A 15724-nucleotide genomic window follows, 5' to 3' on the forward strand; every position below is an offset into this window, starting at 1 on the left:
AGTGATCAGGTTTAAGGGACCTGGATTGGAAAGGGTAGGGGCAGGCGAGGGGAAATGGGGACGACGAAAGAGCAGGAAAGAGATTCAACAGAATCAACCACCCACCACCCCCAACCGACCCGCCTGCTCCTCCGAGAAAGCTCCTAGCGCATCCTATAACAAAAGGGGGTGGCAGACAGAACTCCGGGCGGGGAGGTGCCGCGGCAGCTCCCCTGCACACGCCCTGCACTCTGCCGGCCGCTGAGCCTGATTCTCAGCTCGCCCCAGCACCACTCTGGCCCGGGCGTGGGCTGGGGGGAGGGGACGCGCAGCTCAGGACCCGGAACCTCGCGTTCCAGTTTTGGGAGTTGGGACTCACTGCCGCGCGCCGCGTACCTGCGTTGGAGTTCCCCGAAAGGGTTTTTTCAGAAAAGACCTCGCGCCCCGGGCTCCTCTTGGCCAGCGCCCACCCGGTGGCCACCCCACCCTGGGCCTTTGCGCAGATGTTGGAGCTCCGTACGCAGCCCGCACATCTGGGACCCCTCCGGGGAGCGGCGGGCACCCGGGCCCGGCCATCCCCGGGGATCTCCTTGCGGTATCGTCCAGCCTGTTCTCGGACTTTGAGCGGTGGCGTGGGAGGCCGGGAGACCTGGGCACCCGCGCAGCCAGCCAGATCGGAGTTTAAAGGTCCCACGACGGACCGAACTGCCCCATTGCCCCAGAGCTGTACTCAGTGGTGGATGCTCCTCATGAAATTTGGGACGCTTGGGAGTTGAAGGTTAGGGACAGGAGGGGCGAGGGGCGAGGGCCGAGGGCATGGGATGGGGGAGTAGGATTCTGCTTGTTGCTCTCCGCGGGAGTGGGTGCGCGTCCAGGAGGCGCTGCTTCTTTGCGGGAGTTTGGCTGCTGCGTTCATTCGTCGTCTGCGCTTCAGATGCACGGCACTGAGACCCCTGCGTCCGACGGTGTCGGGGCTGTGGACTAGAAAGGATCCCTTTTGCTGGCATCGAGGCTGGGGTGGGATTGCCGGTGGGGGAAACACCGAAAAGATCGTCTGGCCTCGGCCTCTGGCGGCGGGCGGCGGGTTCTGAGTCCGAACGGAGGTTGCTCCCGGGAGCGCCGGGCTCAGAGCTGGAGAGCTCGGGAGACTGTGCGCCTGTGGACTTGTTTATGTGTGTGAAGAGGTGGGGGCGGGGGCCTGCTGAGAGGGGAGGGGAGCCTGGAAGGGGTGGGTGTTTCTCCTGGAGCCTGATGTTTGTAACTCAGCTGATTATGGAGTGCACTGAGCGACCTGCTTTTTAAATAAAGAGGTGCCCGCTCCTACCCCGCAAAACAGCGAGCGAGGAGAACGTGGAAGCGCTCTGTCCTAAACGTCAGGATGGGAGAAAGTTGTAACATAGAGGAGACTTTTCCAGCGGTCCTGTTTTCACAACACTCAGAAGTTCTCCAGCATACTCAGCCTGCCTCCCGCCTGCCCTCAATTCCTTTCTGACATGTCACACAAAGAAAGCTGAGAGGTAGAATGTGGAGGATAAACTCCAACCCCCTCTGCCTTGGGCGCAAACACGCAGACTTAGGTATCGTGTTAGGAGGTAAGGGGGTTGGAAAATAATGCAGGCTCCGGTAGACAGTGTTGAAGGGAGATAGAAAGTCTGGGGTATTTCCCCTAGGGAGAGTGTGTGGGATTTTGTGTTGGTGAGGACTGGAGTGTAGCTGGACTTAGAGGGTTTGGTTGTGTGTGAATGGGATATGCTTATCTATGGAGTGAGATTGTGACCATTGAGTGAGTGGTCAGGGAGGGATGGGGATGTTTTTCCAAAGTGTGTGTGTGTGTGTGTGTGTGTGTGTGTGTGTAGGGGAAGGTGGCAAAAAAGCTGGAGTCCTATCCCTCTTTGGTGCCTGGGAGGTGTGTGTTTCTGGGGAGTCTGTCGGATGGGCATCTGTGTGCTTAGCGGGAGACAAGAGCTTGCAGGAACATAGGTGTAGCTAATGCGAAATCTGTGCCTATGAAGGGTGTCAGAGCAGGAGGAGAGGTGCAGCCTGTTGAAGACAGATGGCTTGTGCATGCCTGCACAAACACATGGAGTGGGTGTGGTGTAGGAGGGCGGCTGTGTGTGTGAGGGAAAGGTGGATGCATGTGAAAGGTTGGGCGCCTGAGGATTACCAAAGGGATGTGTGTGGGGGGTGGGGAAAGATTATCTGAGGAGCACCGGGTTTGAACTTCATGAGGGTGCACTGGGAAATTTGGCTGGAATGGTACTAGGGCATGTAGGGGGTAGAAAAGTGTGAGCTCAGATCCTCTTTATGGAAAGACAAAGCATTTGCAGGGAAGGACACCGGGTTGGAGTTGGTGTTTGCCTCCCCCCTCCTTCCTCCCCAGAGAGAAGAGAATTGGAGGAGGCTTAGAATGAGGGATGTACATTTAAGGGGAAAAGTCCTTGTGCATTGGCACTGGGTGGGAACAGGAAGAGATGTGTGCATAAGACTGAAGTAAGTAGAGGAATGCACTATCCGTGCCTGGTGTCAGGGATGCATGTTGTATAATGTTTTGTAATGGGTTTCTTATGTAATAGGAGAATTCACTATCACCAGTTCATATTGATAATCAATTAAAGCTAATGGAGTGCCTACTGGATGCTCAGCCCATTGCTGGGTACTGGGGCATGGCACACTGCCCTGGAAAAATTCCTTCTCCAGGCTCAGTAAAACTGACGCAATTTTGCCAGAAATAGACAGAGCTCGACGCTTGTTGAGGTTTCTTCAAGGTCTATAATTCAGTTTCTAGAGATGTTTATGGATCTTGGGGGCCAAAGGGAAGCTGACTTGAAATATATCTCTGGTTTTGTAAAAAGTGGGGCATAAAGAGAGGGATGATGTAGACTTTTGTGTATTGGGTAGGGAGCTGGGCGGTGTTGTTGTTTCTTGTGTGGGGTGTGGGCTGGGAATTGGAGGGTGCTGCACTTCAGGTCAGAATGCAGGTCCAGATCCCTTTGAGGATTGAGTTTCTAAGAGTACACAGAGCCTCCTTCATAGCTGGAATGACACTTGTTATGTGGAGCTGGAGAATGGTGAAGTCATGATCAGGGAAGAGATGGACTGGGAGCGTTTGTTCATCTTTGATGTTTTCTGGGCTACGAGTGTAAAGCTAACCTGAGTGTGTGTTGGGGGGGTGGGTGTGCGTGCAGGTGCGTGCACATGCACTTTGGCCTGGAGTAACGTAACTGGGAGAAAACTAGCGAGGTGGATAGGAGGGGTGGATATTCTGGCTCTTGTGAAGGGGGTGCCAGTATGTGTTTTTGCAGGAATTCTGTGTGTCTGGGGAAGGATAAAAATTGTCTTGGATACTCAGATGTGCATCTTTAGCGAAAAAAGGTGTACACAAAAGAAGGGCCGTAGACTTTGGGGAATGAGACAAAGGTGTCGTTGATCGGGTCCATACCCTGAGATGACTAGTGAGGCAACTGGATAGGAACAGAGTGAAGGCTGTGCTTTTGTGATGCACACATCTGCCTGTCTGGAGCAGACGATGGGGATCCCCATTTGATTAGGTTCTGACCACCGTTGGGCATATGTTTGGGAGGACTTTATTTGACTCATGACATTTTTGAATTCATGAAGTTACAGCTGTGCCATTTTAAGGGTCTACCTTATTTTTGAGAGGGAAACTCATCTGTGTAAGAGATAGTTTATATAGGGCTTGACTATTGGTCAGAAGATCCGGGGCAGATATTTCTGAGGGCAGGGTGGTGAAGTGCAAGACTGGATTGGGAATGTCTTAGTTCTAGTCCAGTTCTACCACTTGGGAAAAGTGTGACTTTGGGGACCTTTTTAATCTCTATAACTCTTCTGTTTCTCTTTTTGTAAAGGGGCAATATAATGACTCAAGGAGGAGGAAAGTTCACTCCTCTTTTCCCCCATCAAAACTTGGTGTGTTTAGTTGTATACAGCTATACAAAGATGAAATGTAATTAAATACAGGTACTAGCACGTATGTAGGTCATGGTGAAAATAGGATCTGGACCCCTTTCTCTTTACAATGCAACTTAATCAGTAATCATGATGCCCACAGCATCTCTACTGCCCACTCGTTGTGTAAATAAAACTTTTTATAACTGCCTCAGTTTACTCATCCAGAAGCTGGAGGCAGCCAAGCCTAGATTATAGATGATGGAAATCTTTAAGATCTTTGAGCTATTCAGAGGAAAGGTAGTCTAAGAATCAATGTTATTAATGATCAGAGACAGACATTTCTTTATTTTTTAACATCAGCTATGCAGACCACAGCACCAAAAGAAATGTGACTTGGAGAACAGCAAAAATAATAATTGCCCTTGACATAGGCACCATTTGAATAAAAGAAGAGCAAAGTCTAGCCTGCCTGGTAAGAGGAAAGCCTGGGCTTTGGGTCTTTGAAATTCTTTGTGCCCAGTGCAGCAAGTTGGGTACAGCCACTTTCCCCAGAGATGAAGATGGAGACGTAGAGGGGCATGGAAACACACTGAAACCTCCGATTCCTCCCAGAAGTCAGTACATGCTGTCAACTCCTGGCTCAGAGTCAGGCTCCCATCCTTGAGTTCAGTGGCCATAAATAGTCAGGAGCTAAGCTATTTCCAAGAGGCACTAAACTAATTCTGTTGCTTTTCTTGGCGAGATTGGGCCAATTAAGTTGATTGGAAGAGGTCACTGCTGATGGGTCTCACATTCCCCAGGCGGGACAGGCCAGCAGAGTTTAATTACATAACATTTCCCATCTCTTCACTTCCACTCCCAGATATATCAGATGTTCAGGCCTCTCCTCTTTCCCTACATTCAGGATGCCTGACGGAGCAGGCGGCTTCTGCTACAAGCTTCTCCAGACCTTTTCCCGAGCAGTTACAGCACTCCCACCCCAACTGGAGGGAATGTAAGTCTGTGCATTGCCTGGAAGTGAGAGAGGGGATGCAGGCTGACACAGAAGATCTTTAGAGCCCACCACCCTGCCTCAAGCCTCACCCGCTGCTGTTTTACTCTTTAACGAGGCAGGCAGTTTCTGGCGTTGGGGATGTTGAACTAATGACCGTTGCTAGGGTTTTAGATTTAGTTTTATTTAAAATTGAGTTTGTTGGAAAAGGACCAAATCTTGTACTGGAGACAAGCCTAAGCCCCGTGTGGTGCTGCTGATAAGGTCTGTGGATGTACTTTGTGCGTGGACAGGCGTGTGTGGAGTAAGAGGAGAGCACAGGATGTGCGTGCGTGCGTGCTGGGGGACATGTGAGCGTAGGAGCTGCCCTGGGTAGACAGGGGGCATTTGTAGAGCTTATGTTATGGGTGGCAGGTATCTGGATGCTTGGCTCAGATTGGATTGTCATTGGATTGCTTCTTACAGGTGGGCCAGCCTGAGAAAAAAGTTGAGGACACCTTCCTTCAGATCGTTTTTATATGGGCATGTTGAACTTTGAAGTATGACGCCAGTGTAGATATTACCTCATTCTTGCCTGGATGGATTTCTAACAAGATTGAGGCTGGACAAAAAAAAAAAAGTCTTTCAGAGGACTCATTTTAGAACCTGTGAGAACATATGTAGATGGCCCCAGAGCGTTACAGTATTTTTTGTTGTTGTTAATAGTTTTCCATAACTCAGTCTTTTGTTTTACCTAAAAATACTGAGAGGCTAGAGGTTGCACACACCCCCACATGGTCAGAATGCATTTGCTCTTCATGTCCTCATCTGTGCCATGGTCCTTCTCAAATAGGATTAATTGGGAACTACGGAGAGCTTGCTGCAGCTTTGGTTGTCCTCACAGGACAAACCTATGACTGACCGTGATGTCATTGAAACAGAACAGATTTTGACGTGAAATTTCGTGTGGTCTGTTGTGATTGCTCACTTTTTAGTAACATCTCCAGAGAAGACATTTGTTGAGCCCCATTTATTTTGTGGGTTTGTTCAGTCAGAGATTTTTTGGAAGATTTAAGGTTCTCCAACATTCAAGGCCAGAGATTTTGGAGGAAACAGTAGCTAACAAGAGCCCAGGCCAGGGTGACCTTCAGTAGCCTGAGGCAGCAGGTAGCTGCCTGACTTAGAAGTGAAGGACCAGGTTCAGTGACTGGGCTCTGTCACTAATTAGCTGCTACTGTGTGACCCTGGACATTCTCTCTAGGACATGACTTTGCCATCTGTAAATGAAGGGCTTGAACTAGAAGATCTCCCAGTCCCAGTCCAGCCCTGCCACTGTAGGATTCCACAGTAGCCACATCCTCCTACCTAATCAGTGCTAATTACCTCACTTGGAGTGCACCCTGGCACGCCCTTAACGAGCTCCTGTTTTTATCTTTGGGGAATGGCTGAGTCAAAGGCAGAAAGGCGTGCAAAAAATTTGCCAGAGTGTTTCCTTTTGGCCAAGAATGCTCTAAACATTGGCTTAGCCTACACAGGGTGTGCAGAGCTGAAAGGGGTGGGATTTGGCTTTCTGGTAGGTCTGATGCTAATCATTCAGCTTCCCAGTGAATGTCTTTCAGTGGCAATGTCTCTGACCAAGGTAAGCATCCATCTTTAAGATGATGGATGATGATGATGATGACAGTTAATATTTGAGTACTTACTGGGTGCCAGGCATTTTTACAGCTATTACATGGCATTATCTCAGTACTCAAAATAATCTCATTTACAGATGGGGGTACTGAGGTTATGTGAGGTTAAGGGGTATGCTGATGTTCTTGGCTTTCCAGCCTGAAGTCTGTGGCATCCCAAGCCCATCACCTGCTAGTCAGATTCTGTTTTTTATGTTCTGTGATGTCATCCAGATGGGAGCTGGGTCCATCTTCTTCTGCAAAGTTGGTCACCCCATAGGGTAACCTGCTCCCCGCCCCCGGAAGCCTCCTTGTCATGTGCAAGACAAATGTTTAGGTTTTCTAGCCACCTGCTGGCAAGCATGTGTCAGATCTGTCTCAGCTTCCATTGGCCCTCTCCCTTTACCTCTTGTTCTGTTGACAAGGGAATCTGCCCTTACAGAATACGGATATTGATTTAAGCCACAATTGCCTCCTTGTAAACTCTATAAAATTGGAGCTGGACATCTGGTTTTGATCCACACGCCCACGAGAGGTGGTAGGTCCCAGCATTCTTGAGTCCTGGAATTGCACAGAATCAAAGTGAAAAAGAATATGAATGGAGAGCATGAGGTATCTTTAGAATTTGGAAGATGGCTTTCTTTGATAGGCTAGGGAACTCACACCATTTAGACTGGGGCCAAAGTTAAGGTAGGTTTCTTGCTGGGAGGTTGGGGGGCAGGGGTCACTGCTAAAGACTGAGGTCCCCAGGTTGTGTTTGATGCAGAGCAGAGCAGCTGTAGAGCCCTCCAGCTGAGGATTTGCCACTGCACACCATTCTCTGGGCAGTACCAGAAGTAGAGAAGCCAAACAGGTTCTTGGGGTGGATGTTGCCCTGTTTGAAGATTGTGACTAAAGGCTCATTCCTTCTTCCTCCGCTGATTTCCCCACCATCACTACCACATATACATCATCAAGACAGTTAAGGACAGGTGACTTTGTTCTGTTGCTTAAAGATATTTGCATGTACAAATCAATGTTGAACACTAACCTAATGCCTATTATACCATAGGTACTCAAAAATTATATATTTACTTTGCTTAAAATAACTTTTCAAGTGTAGGGTGATAATTTTTTTCTTTATATGGAGTATATAGCCTTTTAAAAACTGATAGCCAGGTTCTTGCAATTTACTTCCCCCTTCCCTCTGTTTCTAGATCTAAGACCCCAGCATTTAAAAATATCCTTCTCTGGCTCTAAGTGATCCCTCAGGGAGTTTGTTTCGAGTTCTCAGTCTGAGATTAGTTTCATCCCACGTCTAGAGGACCTGCTTCTAATGGTTCATAAGGTACTTCCACTGGGTTCAAGAGGAAGACACAGCTCTAGAAATCACCTGCTTTCCCAACAGGTGTGTCCCATGGTGGGGAAGAAGCCCAGTCCTCCTAACACCCACCTGGCTACCTTAAATAGCTTGCCACAGTCTCCCTGCAGAGAGCCCAGACTAGCTGTGTGACTTTAAGCAAATCACTTTCCCTCCGTGGGCCTCTTTTCCTGGAAAAGGGAGGAGTTGGACTCACTAGAGGGTCACAAGGACCCTACCAGCGTGACAGATCACATCTTCCATGACTCCGCTGCTCCCTCGGCCCCACACTGTGGCCCATGCCTGGGATTTTCAGGTAACCCTGCTGGCCTAGAGGACTTACATAGAGTGATTTGGAGGGGGTGGAGGAGGAAATTAAGTTATGTGATGCCAGATAAGTCATTGAACATATGGATGAGTGCATGTTTATGAAGCACTGAAGAAACAAGCTTGCCAGATTCGTGGTGGATCTTGGATTGGAAGTTGGGAGTATGCGAGAGGTTTATGTGGGATTAAAGTTGTCTGTGGGTAGCTGAATTCAATAAGCTAAATCAGAGAGATCCCAAACTCTGCAGAGAGATCAGACCCCGCCTCTAACTCCAACAGAGGCTAACTACAATTTTGGGAAGTCCCCGAGCCACACTAGGTCTCACTTCCTCATCTATTAAGAGCTACTGACTTTGATTATCTCTAAGGTCTTTCTTGACTTATCATTAATTAAATTGTGAGAATTGGGAGCTAGTAGAAAAATCTGGACAAATGCGCGGATGGAGAAGGGGATACCTCAAATGGCCTAAATATAGAGGGAAATGTTCTGTACAACTGATACGTTTATTCTTGAATCGGAGATAGCATTGGAGGATATATTCTGTAGAAATATTGTGCTTCAAATGCTTACCCCTCCATCATCATCAATGATATTAAAATCCTCCTTCACATATTTGCTTAACCTGGGAAGCCTCCCTGCATTTCCCCAGAGAGCCTGGGGCTCCCTTCCCAGCCTCCTGATGCCACTTAGCAGCCTGTGTTTAATTTGCATTCCTAGAATATGAACTTCACAGAGAAAGGGATCTGTTGTTTTCATTTTTGTGTCCCCCACCTTGAATAGCGACAGCCACAGGAATGTGTTGAGTGAATGAATGCGTGACCGGTCATTGTGAGCTCAGAATGTGCAGTAGCGATTTGACAGTGCCAGGAACTTGGCTCAGAGAGGCAGTGCACCTTGCCAGGGCTTCAAAACAGTGTTACCTTTATCCCCCTTTTGGCCTGTCCCAAGGCTAAGGTCATGAATGCTCAGTGCTTGGTGGCCAGAAAAGGCTGTTCTTACTCCCTTTTAGAGACCTTTCTTCCCCACGTCTTAGCCTGCTTAGTTCTCCTGCAAATTGGGGCTCTTGGTCACAGGGAATTGGGTGTCATTGCATACGCATTAGGATAACTCCTCGTTAGACACTCGGAAAGCAACTCAAAACACACGTGTACAGATTATTCATTAAGCATTCTGTTGGTGGTCACGTGCTAAATGTTGGGGAAGATGCAGAGATGAATGTAGTGCTGCTGGCCTTGGGGTCTGGAAACCGGTGAAGGAGGCAGTCAGGTTACAATCATAGTGCTCCAGGGAGAACAAGGGAAGCAAGGAAGATGGAATACAGGGTTCCCACTTCAGGTGTTGTTTTTTAGCACAAACCATGATTGAGAATCCTCTTGGCTCAGGAGCAAGCTGGAGGGTCCAGGAATGGTCTCCACTTCCACATGACAGTGGTTTTCTTGTCCCTGAATTCCCAGGGCTAGGGTGATGGATGCTCAGAGACCATTGTGATGGGAGCCCTTGGTCCTTGTGGGGAGAGTCGGGGGAACACGCATGTTGTACAGGTGTTGGGGCTTGGGGAGGTGTAGGTGTGCATGCTCACCAGGGTACTTCTCAGAAGTATCCCTGCTCGTGGCATGGTGGGGGTGAGTCCACCTCAGGCCCCTAAGCTGTGCTTCTACTTCCTTTCTAATTATACAGCATGTATTGTCTCTGTGACCACTTCTGACACAGGAACAGACTGCCATCTACTGTCCACTTCTGTCCTGAGTCCCTCCTGCTCAAGGAGGCATTTATTTTTTCTCATCCTGTTTTTAATAGATCCGGACACCAGGAGAAACAGACATGGAGTCCTATTTAGTAATTTTTTTAGAATTTAGAAGGGAGCCTTTAAAAAACATAGCACATCTGTCAGATGGTTTCCGTATCTGTTTACAAAGTATTATTGTAAGGGGCCACTCTGCTGCCACTGAGTCTTGCTAGCCGCTGTGCAAGGTGCCGTGTGGGATACCAAGAGATACAAAGCAAGGCCTTACCTTCAACAGCCTTGCAGTCTACTTGGGAATACAGGGTAGATTTGCAGAGAAGCAGACTATAGGACGTGGCAGTAGATATTTGGTAAGAGGCATCTGGGTGGTAGGGACTACAGAGGTTTTGGGAGTTTGGAGGAAGGAGGAGCCCTTATAGGCTGGGGGATTTGGGAAAGACCAATATGGGTCTCCTTTTAGCAATCCCAGTGTTTAGGAAGAGGCTTCTAAGAGCTGCGCGATGTTGTGGGACAGGCTATGAACTGGAAACTCAGAAACCTGGAGGGCCTGAGGTCTAGTCCAGCTTCTGGCAGTCCTGCCCTGTGACCCAGTGCCTTGGGTTCCGCATCCTCAAAGCAAGGCTGTTGGTCTTCTTGTCATGTAAGGGCCCCCCCATCCCCGACCCTGCATCATGTACCACTCCTGGATGCAGTGGGAGGTGGTTTCCTGGTTTCCAGCTTGTCAAGAGCAATAGAGTCAATTGGATCCCATGCAGGAAGGATACCTGGATGCAGGGCCCTGTGCTGATGACCCCACATGCAGCAGGAGAGAGAGAATTTCCCCAGGGGAGTTTTGGGTGCTGTTAAAATACAAATGGGGGAAATGTTCCATGCAACCTCTGCATGCTACTCCTCTCCAGAGCTTTCCTGGACTTTCCTTCCAAAAATATATGTGCATGGTGCTTTGCGTCCAAGATAGCTACCCCAAAAGAAATTGTATTAGTATTCTAGCATTGTTCATAGCTCAAATCTAAGATTCCTTCACATTAGAAATCATTCCATGATTGTTTTTATGGAGGTTTTCTTTGAGTATTTGAGACTTTTGGTAGCTGTGGATTAAAATGAGGAAAAGATTGTTTTCTATAACTCTTTTACTCCTTGTCTCTTTTTCTCTGTCTTTCTTAGCATTTCAACCACCACCAAGGAAACCTCCAGTGTATTTATTGCATATTCTTGCCTTTTGATGTGTGTGTGTGCATGAGAGAGAGAGAAAAAAAAAAGACAGGGAGAGAGGAGAGGCAAGAGAGAGAGTACAAGAGAGAAAGATATTTTAGACTGTGGTCTATTAGCATGCCTAGGAAATCAAGTTGAATTTGGATTGGGTTACAGGTTGAGAGACCTCAGCTCGTCACTGTAATCCTCTGACATTTCCCTTTTACTTTTTGGCTCTTGTCTGAATCAAGAATACATCTTCCCATTCCCTCTTCCACGTTTACATCTTCTTTTGGGGCAGCTGTATAAAGTTACTGTCTGTCTACAGCAAGTCTCCTTAGTTCTTTTGGGGACTGCTCGACAGAGGCACAGTCAAGGATAGAGCCATTAGAGACGGTCAGCTTTTGGACAAAGACAAAAAAATATGTTGAGGAATAGGAGTAAGTTTCCAATTGTCGATTATGTGTTTTCCTGTGGTATGCTGATGTCTGTGACTGTTGTCCACAGAAAGAGAGCGTGAGCAGGGGCTGGGACAGAGATAAAAGGGAGATTCTCCCCAAACCAACAAATGTGGAGAGAGAGCAGGAGTCCCCAGCAACAGATATGGAGCCAAACAACCCTGGGAAGTAACTAGGAAACTTCCTGGTGACCTGAGATGTGTTTTGTAATCACTGGTGAAAGTAGGAGGAGATGGGGTAGAGGAGAGTTACAGGTAGAGAAGTTCCGTGGGAGGAGACCCCAAGGTGAGAGAAAGCAGGGACTTAAAGAACTGAAAGAAGCCCAGGGAGGGGATGAACAGAGAACATCCCACCTATCCCATATCCAGTGTGGTGGAGAGGTGGGCGGGAGCCAACTGGGAGCTTACTTTTTTTTTCCCAGGCGCATGGGAACTATGGAAAACTCTGAGGGCACAATTAAGCTTTTGTTTTTAAAAAGATCCCTCCGGCTGCAATGTGGCTCTGAATAAAGAGTTGTTCAATGAAGAAAGGAATGGCTGATGGTTGGATTGATGGAAGAATTAATGAATGAGCAAACGAATGAATGAGATGCAGAGGGAACGCAGCAAGCCTGATTTGATCTCTGGTTACTTTGAGCAGCAGTGGCTCCAGGGGCGAATATCTCAGCCTGGGAGGCCAGGGAGTAATGCATTGATTAGAATGTCTCTGGACACATGGATTAAAATATCTGATATTTTAGGGTGGTTGATAGTGGGGAGGACTTCTGAAACTTTTTCCCTGTTCTATGCATTTCCACCCTAATTTGATTTCATTCCGGATCAAAAAAGAAGATGGCTTTTGAAATTACATCCCAGAAAATCTGAAACTGTGGCAATGACTTGCTCCAGAGAGGGCTGCTTGCATGGAAGACCTTTTCATAGGCTCATCGTGGAATAGGGACAGATGATAAAGTTTCTTGGGCATATGAAGGGGTCCCAGATTTCTGGACGTCAGATCCACCCATAGATGATTCCTGTGGATTAAATGATGTGTGTGTGTGTGTGTGTGTGTGTGTGTGTGTGTGTGTGTTTAAAGTTTTAAAGTCTCCTGAAAATTACCAAGTGCTACTGAACATTTTTTTTGTCAGTAGTGGATATCTGGATAATTTCTTTCAAGGCCACATTGCTTAGCATGTATAAGGAAAGTGTGTGCGGCAGAGACCCAGATGGACAGCCGGCATGCCATCCAGTTGCTTGGGGAGTGGGAATACTCCTTGGCAAAGCCAAAGGGAGCCAAAGAGGACCTCTAGTGTCTTTGCTCTCCCATGTCCTGACTATTCCAATCTCACTTTGCATTTTGAGATCTTTTAACTTTTGCTAACAGTGATTGCTCAGGATGTCATTCAGGCCAATTAAATTTGAATGTCTAGGGTTGGGACAGAAGCTCACGAGGTGAATGCAATGTGCAGCCACGTTGAGAACCACTAGCTGACACTGCTAATCTACTCTGCTCTCCTCCCTGCCTTTTGGCGGCTTTGCCATGATATCTGTCCCATCCTCACCTCAGTTTACTGAGAACTCCTCACTTAGTTAAGGAAGTTCTTCTAAGGATGTTCAACTAATTTGGGCTAAGGCCTCCTATCCCCTAAAAATCCAGCATTTGCTAGAGAAATTGGACGCTAGGAGGATAAGACAGGTTCTTAGTAGATTCTAAAACACTCACCATCTCTCATCTGCTGAAGGGTGTATTGAGGATGAATGATGGGGAACAGCAGGGAGAAAGACCAGCATCCATAGGGCAGTAACAAGGTGCAGACACCTATTTATATGTGTCATCGTAGTTCCCCTGACAGCTCCCAGAACCAGATATTATACCAGGCAGATATACCAGGCTTACAGGCACCTATTTATTTGTGTCATCTCCTTAGTTCCCCCAACAACTCACAGAGGCAGATATTATACCAGGCTTGAGGGCACAACAACTCACAGAGGCAGATATTATACCAGACTTGAGGGCGCAGTTTGCATAATGCATTCATAATGCAAAGTGGTTTGTGATCTTGGAATGATCAGACTTCCTACACTGGTTCTCCCCAGTAATTTGCATATCAGCCAGATACCCTCCTCTAGGGTTAGCTATGATCAGGGCTGCTGATTTCTGGCACTGATGGCTCAATGGGAAGGAAAGCGCCTATCCCCTCTGTTCTGTGGGATTCAGCAATCTTGGGCTGGTCCTTCCAGGAGGCCCAACCTGAGGACATGCTTTAACCAACAGGCCTTTATATTGAGAAAATAGTAGTTCTCTTCCTTGCCATTTCCCTGTTAGGAAGCCATGGCTTGCAGGACAGCCAGGGAGTAGAGGTTCAGAGAAGGAGGCTAAAAAAATCAAGACCCGAAAAAGTTAAGTTTCCAACCATATATTCCCAAATTGTAGAGTGGACCATATGGAATCATTGCAATCCCTGGGTTTCTCATTTACAACTTTTGCAAAAGATATTACTATGTATGCTGTCAGGCATGCTGGAGCCGGATGTCTAGCACCCATTGCTAAGTGCATGCTTCGGTAAGAGCTTTGGACTTGGGATTCTCCAGACTGCTGAGTGACCTACGTGTAGTTTAGCAACATAATGCTTGGAATGAGCCATGCCGACCTGATGTGAGAACCGGATGGTAGCTGAAGAGAGCAGGCCAGGTAGTGAGACAACCATGATCTGCAGAGGTGGGCAGCGGGGTGGAGACAGGCTTCTTCTGCACCAAGTACTGCTACCTGAACTGTACATCACGGAGACAAGCCCTGCCGAGAGCAGTGGAAGCAGGAAAACACAGGCCTATCTCTATGTCTATCATGTAAGTAAGTCTCTCTTGGCTATGCGTACCTGCCACCATCACCCCATCCCACCCCAAATATACAGCATCACCTTCAGCTATAGCTTTTGGTTTTTGATTAAGGGACAGTAATATTTCCAGGAGGGAGAAGAGTGATGAACAGAAGCATTTATGTATGGACACTGGGCAATTTATTGTTTTTCAAAGTCTAATCTAGAACATGTTTGCAAGAAAGCGTGAATTGAGTAAAAAGTTTACTATCGTGTTAAGGACTGTTAGGTACAATGACTGAAGGAGGAGTTAAGAGTGATCCTTCAATAATTCCCCTGTGGGATTATGCACATTTAAGGAAAAATGTTCTTCAGGCTATTTCTGCCTTAAAGCTAGGCATCATTACAACGAAATAGAGAACTAACCTTTAAGCAGGAGGAACCAAGTTCTAGTTCTATTTCTGTCAATCACTGTACGCACAACCTCTCAAAGCCTTAGTTTCCTCTTTGCAAAGTGGGATAATAAACCCTACCTACTTAACACAATGTGGGGTTTCAGGTGAGATGATGCATAGGATCGTGCTTGGCAAGCTGTAAATCTGTAAATTACAAATATATATTATGGTTTCAACTGGTACATTCCTAAGCGAATAGCACATTGCTCTGTTGGGAAGACGGCTCTTCTCCAAGTCAGGCTGGGATAATGTTCCCTGACAAGACACTGCCATACCTAGGTGTTCCCGAAACATTGTTTCTGGGAACCTTGAGGAAGCACCATAAGACATGGGAAGAAATGTTACAGCGCTGGCTTGAAAGAATAACAATGTATCTGTCTACTTATTTCTGATAATGTCATCTTGGGATAAGAGACTCAGGGTAGCTTAGTGAGGGACATGGGCATGCACTGCACAGTAAAAATGGTGTCCAGGAAACCTGGGTTTATTTCAGTATGGGTTGCCCACACTTCTGCCAACCCAGTCACCTACTTCGCCCCCGGCTGCTCTTGATGAACTCTCTGCACACACTTGCACCTGTATCTGTGAAACAGAGCTCCTCCTCTTACATGAGAATGGATCTGGTTGCAAATCTAATAGATTCCCCTACCACAATGTCCCCTGCCTTTTTTGTTTACTTCATTTATGAAAATACCCTTGAAACATCCATATTCCCATTTTGTAGATATGGTGCTTTATGTCTTTGAGATTATTAAATACTCACGCTCCTTTCTGATTGCTGTTTTCACCTCTTCTTTAGGCTTGGGCTTTTCTATTGGTGGAATTTGCTGTTCCTTTTCATGGTGCTGGCTTTCCTGAGTTGGGTGGTTGCTAATTCTTATTGCCAG

The 15724-nt window shown here is 47.3% G+C and overlaps 1 protein-coding gene across 1 annotated transcript in view; it reads left to right on the top strand.

Moving 5' to 3' along the window:
- Positions 1–15724, top strand: part of NTF3 (neurotrophin 3) — a 64304-nt gene that overhangs the window by 630 nt on the left and 47950 nt on the right. The window lies entirely within an intron of this gene.

Source organism: Pan paniscus, chromosome 10, assembly GCF_029289425.2.
Source record: "Pan paniscus chromosome 10, NHGRI_mPanPan1-v2.0_pri, whole genome shotgun sequence".
Taxonomy (NCBI): Eukaryota; Metazoa; Chordata; class Mammalia; order Primates; family Hominidae; genus Pan; species Pan paniscus.